Genomic DNA, 6,000 nt, shown 5'->3' with positions numbered 1-6,000 from the left:
AGGCAAGCACAGGCCTTTTTTTTTTTTTTTTAACTATCTTTTAATCCACACTCTTTTTTTCTGTCTTTCTGCTTAAAGATATGCCACCCTCTTTATGAAATTTCTGTAAGCCACTCTCCTAAGAAAGGGAAAACAATTAAATAAATAACATTCCTTTGTTCTCACATGTGTTTTTCACGCTCATTGTGTGACTTGTTTAAAAATTGAAAATAAAACAAATCATATATTTTATAATCCAAAGTAAAATTTAAATAGAAATGAACCTTTTATATACTTACAAGGCAACATTTACAATATATACATACCATTTACTAAATATTCATGCTGTATAAAATATTCCAAAATGAATACAAAATCATCCATTTTTCTAATTCATTTTAGGAAGTTCACCTATTACAAACCAACCCAAACACTTGACGATGTGGCACCCCAAGTAACACTATAGCACCAAATATAGGAATAATGGAACCTTAGCAACTCTCAGGTTGAAGGAAAACACAGACAAAGGCAAGAACACAGACGATTTTAAAAATAAAATCACAGACATAGAGTTGATTGCAAGTGCTCTTCCAATCTGTGTTGTAAGCAGATGATAAACTTTCCTTTCTGGTTTTCCTTAACCAGTAAAATTATTTAAACAATTATATACACATGGCAATCTCAAACAAAACTCCAGTAAATTTCCCAAACTGGAAAGGAAAATGAAAAGGAAAATAGTACATTGCCCCAAACCAACTTTCAATAAAACAGAAAAAAGTAAAATTAAGAAGTTGTAAACCTGTGGTATCTTTTTGCTCTTCTTTGAAACACATCAATGTTACATACATTTTAAATAAAATATTCAACATAGCTAATGAGGAAATTAATTTTAAAAGTTTCATAAAACAATTTTAATAAAAACAGAAAAAGATTAATAATAATTTGATGTGATTTTTTTGCATCAGAAAGGTATTAGAAAGCAGATATAGCAATACTTTATTTAAAAATTAATGACCGTTTTTTTTTTAAAAGACTGAAATATTTCTTTCTGAGAAATTACTAATTCAGGAGGAAAGAGAGTACACAAAATGTATCCATTCAATAAATATGGCACTCGTAAATTAATTCTCTTAAATAATTGTATCCAAAATGGCACCATGAAAATTTTCTCATACTTTCAAAGTGCTGATCATTTTCATGTCAAATAATCTAGTCCAACATAAATAAAAAGGTGAAATGCTTTGCAATTAATTTTTTGATCATAAATCCCAAATAGCAAAGCCTGATAATATAATTTAATATAACATAATCCGTAACATTATAGCTGATAATATAACACAATAAGTAATATTATAAATTCATCTCACATATGAGAATTCAGGCGAATAAGATCAGAAAAAATACCAGCAACCTAATCCAGCAGTATACTGAACAGGTAGTTTGCTATCATCAAATAAGGCTTATTATAGGGTAGTTACAGAGCCAACTGGTATAATCAATCGCAATAATAATTCAACAGAAATAACTATCAGACTATAACTAATAAAATCCATCTTGACAGAGGCTTAAAAATAAATTTATACAATTCAACTTTATGCACCCCAAAATATTTTAAAAATAATAAATAAAAAGTAGTTTGCCATAAATATAACTAATCAAAACATCATTCATATCACTAAATATATTTCTATTAGTATCTGAAAATTTATCACAATTAACAATAACATTAATGTATATTTAAATATATTTAAGATAAACATATTTGTTTCTCAAAATGTGAAGACTGTATAAATCTAATAAAATACTCTCATGGGCATTTTCAATTAACTTATTTTCATTATAATGTTACTTTAATGCAGCAAATTTAGAAGTACTTGTAAACTAATTCTGACTCTTTTAGAAATGCAAAATCCAAATACAAAGTAACAAAATGTAAGATATCGCCACCAATTTCATGTGAAAGACAGTATTAGTCTGATGAAACATAAACATTTTTAACATAAGCAGGAGGAGTAGCCGCTACTGGCAAAATTTCCTCAAAGTCCAGCACTTCTATATAAACACCTGCTAAGATTATCTGAATAATTCATTATTATTCTGCACCTTTTCCAGGCCAAAAAATTTTTAAAAACATCATGATGTAGTATAGGTACCTTTCTTTTCCCATGAGTCACTGGTAATTACATAGCATATGACTATGTCAACAATGTCCTGCTCATGGGCTGGCAAATCCATACATAGTTTTTTAAATAACTTAACTGACTGCTCCTTAATATTTAAAAGTAGCCTGCTAATTTTGAATTGTTACTGAACATGCCTCTGTATGCAGTTAAGTAATTTAGATAAATTTGCATAAATCCAGGGGCCCACGGGGACCACGATTGCCATTTGGAGATTAAAATGTGTCAGTCTAACCAAAACATTCATACATTGAAACAACATATTAAAAGTAAATCACTTACTTTTTTAGCGTTTGCCTGCATCACCGTGATCAACATCTGTAAATGGTATTGGTAATCTCTCTGGAAACACAAGTAAATCAACGAAAAATTATTATGCCTAAGAGGGCCCAGGCAGACAAAAATACATCCTAATGCTGAAATTATTTGTCCTAAGTGCTTATTTTCACTACCTATCTTTTCAGTAGTAAAACACAAAACTCCCAGCCACTTAACGACACGTGTTCTATGGCAAATTAAGTCTATTTGTTTCAATTTATTTCAACTTCTACCGCACAGTGCCACAAAAGAATGCTATATTTCATTTACTAATCCACAACTTTAAATTGCTTGGAACAAGATAGACAAAGAAATTGTGTGGGGATTTACTCTCATTGCCTTGGGAAGAATCAAATCCTTTTTATAAATTGGAGCTAATAGTGGTCACCGTATAGTGTAGTTCAAAATCGTTAGGACTGTGTTATAGGACTCTAGAGTACAGTATATTTTTAAACACTGAGTCTGCAGTCTTAATATTTTATGAATATTTTATTTTATAAGTTGTAAGTTATGAGTTTTCATAACCTATGAAAAGACCTTAGAGGTACATAATATTGAATGGCTGTTCATGAAAAATTGCATATTTGTGAATTCATCAGCAAAGTAAAGTAAAGGAAGAAAATAAGTGAAAAGGCTTAAGACTGGAAATTGAGAATGTGAGTAATGGTCCTATGACTCCTATTTATTAACTAATTGGCTTTCCTTAGGTGAGTCACTTTGTTTGGATCCTGATTTCCTCATCTGTCACAATCAGAGAGGCTGGCTAGGAACCGCCCAAGACTCCCAAGACTAAAATGCTGTTTTCTATTCTGATGTTAATTCTACCATATTTGCATGGGTAATGATGTTGCACACGTATTGTATTTCAGGCTACTAAAACCTACCTATCCCACAACTTACGCCTCCAAGAACATTTTATCCAGCAAGACTTCTTTAACCATTCAGACAAAAGTAAAGTAGCTTCTCTTTAAATTTCTACAGCTTGATATTACAGTATATCGGATTTTTACAGTAGTCATATGACTAATACGGTCCTTATCAGTTCATTTGTCTTGATTCCATCCTAGAAGTCAGGAAATATTTATTATTCATTTTGATGACTCCCTTTCTTCTGCATCACCCCTCCCCCAAGGGCTTACAGCATGCCACAGGTACATGGAAGGTATGGTAAAGTTTCAGCAGAAGCACACTGGACAAAACCAGGGAACTAGTCTGTCTCAAACTTAAATCTTATTGAACCTGAGAGCTACTGGGTCTTCTTCCTAAGTTCCTTGATCATTTGCCCTTAGCAGTTCTTTGGATATTCCCTGGAAATCCCAGCCCTGAATAAGTCGTCGCTGATTTCTGAACTTTGCTGATGGTATTGTCCTTCTGGTTTCAAATTTGCTACCTACTATCCCAACTCATAGCTCCACATCTCTTTCATGGGTTGGATTTCTCTATTGTCGTCAGAAACTTTGACAAAGCTCTTTTTCAGTGTTTCCACACTAGGACAAAGTTTTTTTTCTTTTTTTTCTTTTATCCATTTGGAAGAAAAAGAATTTTAAAAATTTTGTATTTTTCTTTTTTTTTTAAGATTTTATTTATTTATTTGAGAGGGAGAGAGCATGAGACAGAGCTTGTGAGAGAGAAAGAGAGAGCACAAGCAGTGGGAAAGAGGGGCAGAGAGAGAAGCAGACTCCCCGCCAAGGGGGAGCCCACTGCAGGACTCGATCCCAGAACTTCAGGATCATGACTCGAGCAGAAGGCAGATGCTTAACAGACTGAGCCACCCAGGCACCCCCCAATTTTTTTCATTTTTCATCAGAAAACTTATCAGAAACTTTGAGACTGACAGAGCTCTTTTTCAGTATTTTCCCCACTAGGAAAAGCTGTTTTAGCCATTTGGAAGAAAAAGAATTAAAAAATATATATGTATATATATATATATATATATATATACACACACACATATATATATATACATATGTGTGTGTGTATATATATATATATATACACACACACACATATGTATATATACATATATACATACATATATATATATATCCGGGGAATGGCCCTAAAATCACTGTATTGTACCTTTATCAGAGCACTGATCACACTTTGTTTTAATTGCATGTTGATTTTTTACTACCCATTGGACTATGATTTTCCAAGGGCAGGGATTTTTGTCTTTTATCTCTGTTTACTCAGGACTTAGCGTAAAGCCTGCTGGAGCTCCCCACAGAGCATGTAATAGCTGAGTAAACAAGCTCTGAACCAGGGCCTGGGTGGAGTGCATGAAAACTATAAATTGTGGTTGATGCCTTAGAAAAGCTCACCACCTATTCATGGTGACACTCTGGGTTGTATAAAATATGGCAATAGAAAAATCATTGAGTAATTCCTAGATCTCATTATCTTCGAGGAAATAAAATTCCCCTGCTAGTACAAATCTAAATATGCAGGCAAGAAGTGACAGAAACCTGGAAAAGGCATGAGGATGTTAAAAAGACTGAATTAATTGAGCCTATAATACTACTTCTGCACATCTCATACTATTCCAGAATGCTTAAAAATGTTAAAATGATATATAGAGAAAAGAGATACAATAAATTAGTCTGATTAAAGCGATAGCACACAAACCCCCAGGTAAAGGCATGGAAAGAAACAAATCAAAACTAATGGCATTCTTCTCAGTGAATATTGATACAAACATAAATTATAATTTCCATTAAGTTCATGAAGTGTTAATTAAAATTCTACTCTACACAGCATTACATACTGTATGTGTGTAAATGTTAGTGATAACATATTTTACTACTCCTAATCTATCATCCTCAAAATCAAATATGTATTTTTATGTGTTGTACACAATAAGAAATACAAAAGGCAAATTTGATCTTTGTAGAAATTTCCTTGCCTCCACTGATAATCATATTCTTTTCCAAAGACAATTCCTTTTACGGTGTGTGTGTGTGTGTGGGTGTGTGTGGGTGTGTGTGTGTGTGTGTGTGTGTGTGTGTGGTGTGTGTGTATGTTACAGTGAGATCATGTACATATTATATATTTCTCGAGTGTAATTATCCTGATTTTATGTTTTACGTTTTTCTAACCTATATTATGTGAAAATAAAAAGGGGGAATTATCCAATCTAAAATTTGAGGTCTTTAATGTATTTGATATTAATAATATGTTTTACTTTTCAAAACTAAGCCCACCAGTAATTTCTCCTATTTCTGTATACTCCACAATAATATCCAATTTAGTTTTTTCTAATTAGCTGATCTTAATTGATGAAGAGGTTAATAGCTGATTTTCCAGTTTCCTAAAAGCAACTGTATATCTATAGGAGTACTACATGAGAAAAAGCCTGAAACACTAACGTTATTAAGACAGTTTCCTATTAGAGTACGTAAACATTTTCTTAAAGTACCACCACCACCACCACCACCACCACCACAACAACAACAACAAAAAAAAAAAATCAGGAAAACTAATTTTCCATTCCATTTCAACTTGCTAACCTCTAATTCAGAGGTCA

At 32.4% G+C, this 6,000-nt stretch overlaps 1 long non-coding RNA gene across 1 annotated transcript in view; it reads right to left on the bottom strand.

Moving 5' to 3' along the window:
- Positions 1–2,270: 2,270 nt before the first annotated feature.
- LOC148109348 (uncharacterized) overlaps positions 2,271–6,000 on the bottom strand; it is a 371,717-nt gene continuing 367,987 nt past the window's right edge. Inside the window, exon 3 of the long non-coding RNA XR_015725858.1 lies at positions 2,271–2,501. This is a non-coding gene — a long non-coding RNA (uncharacterized LOC148109348). The remainder of the gene's footprint in view (positions 2,502–6,000) is intronic.

Source organism: Ursus americanus, chromosome 10 (genome assembly GCF_024610735.1).
Source record: "Ursus americanus isolate L20-20 chromosome 10, mUrsAme1.1.p, whole genome shotgun sequence".
NCBI classification, from domain to species: Eukaryota; Metazoa; Chordata; class Mammalia; order Carnivora; family Ursidae; genus Ursus; species Ursus americanus.
The sequence above is the reverse complement of the archived record's forward strand: the minus strand, read 5'-3'. Positions and strand labels throughout refer to the sequence as shown.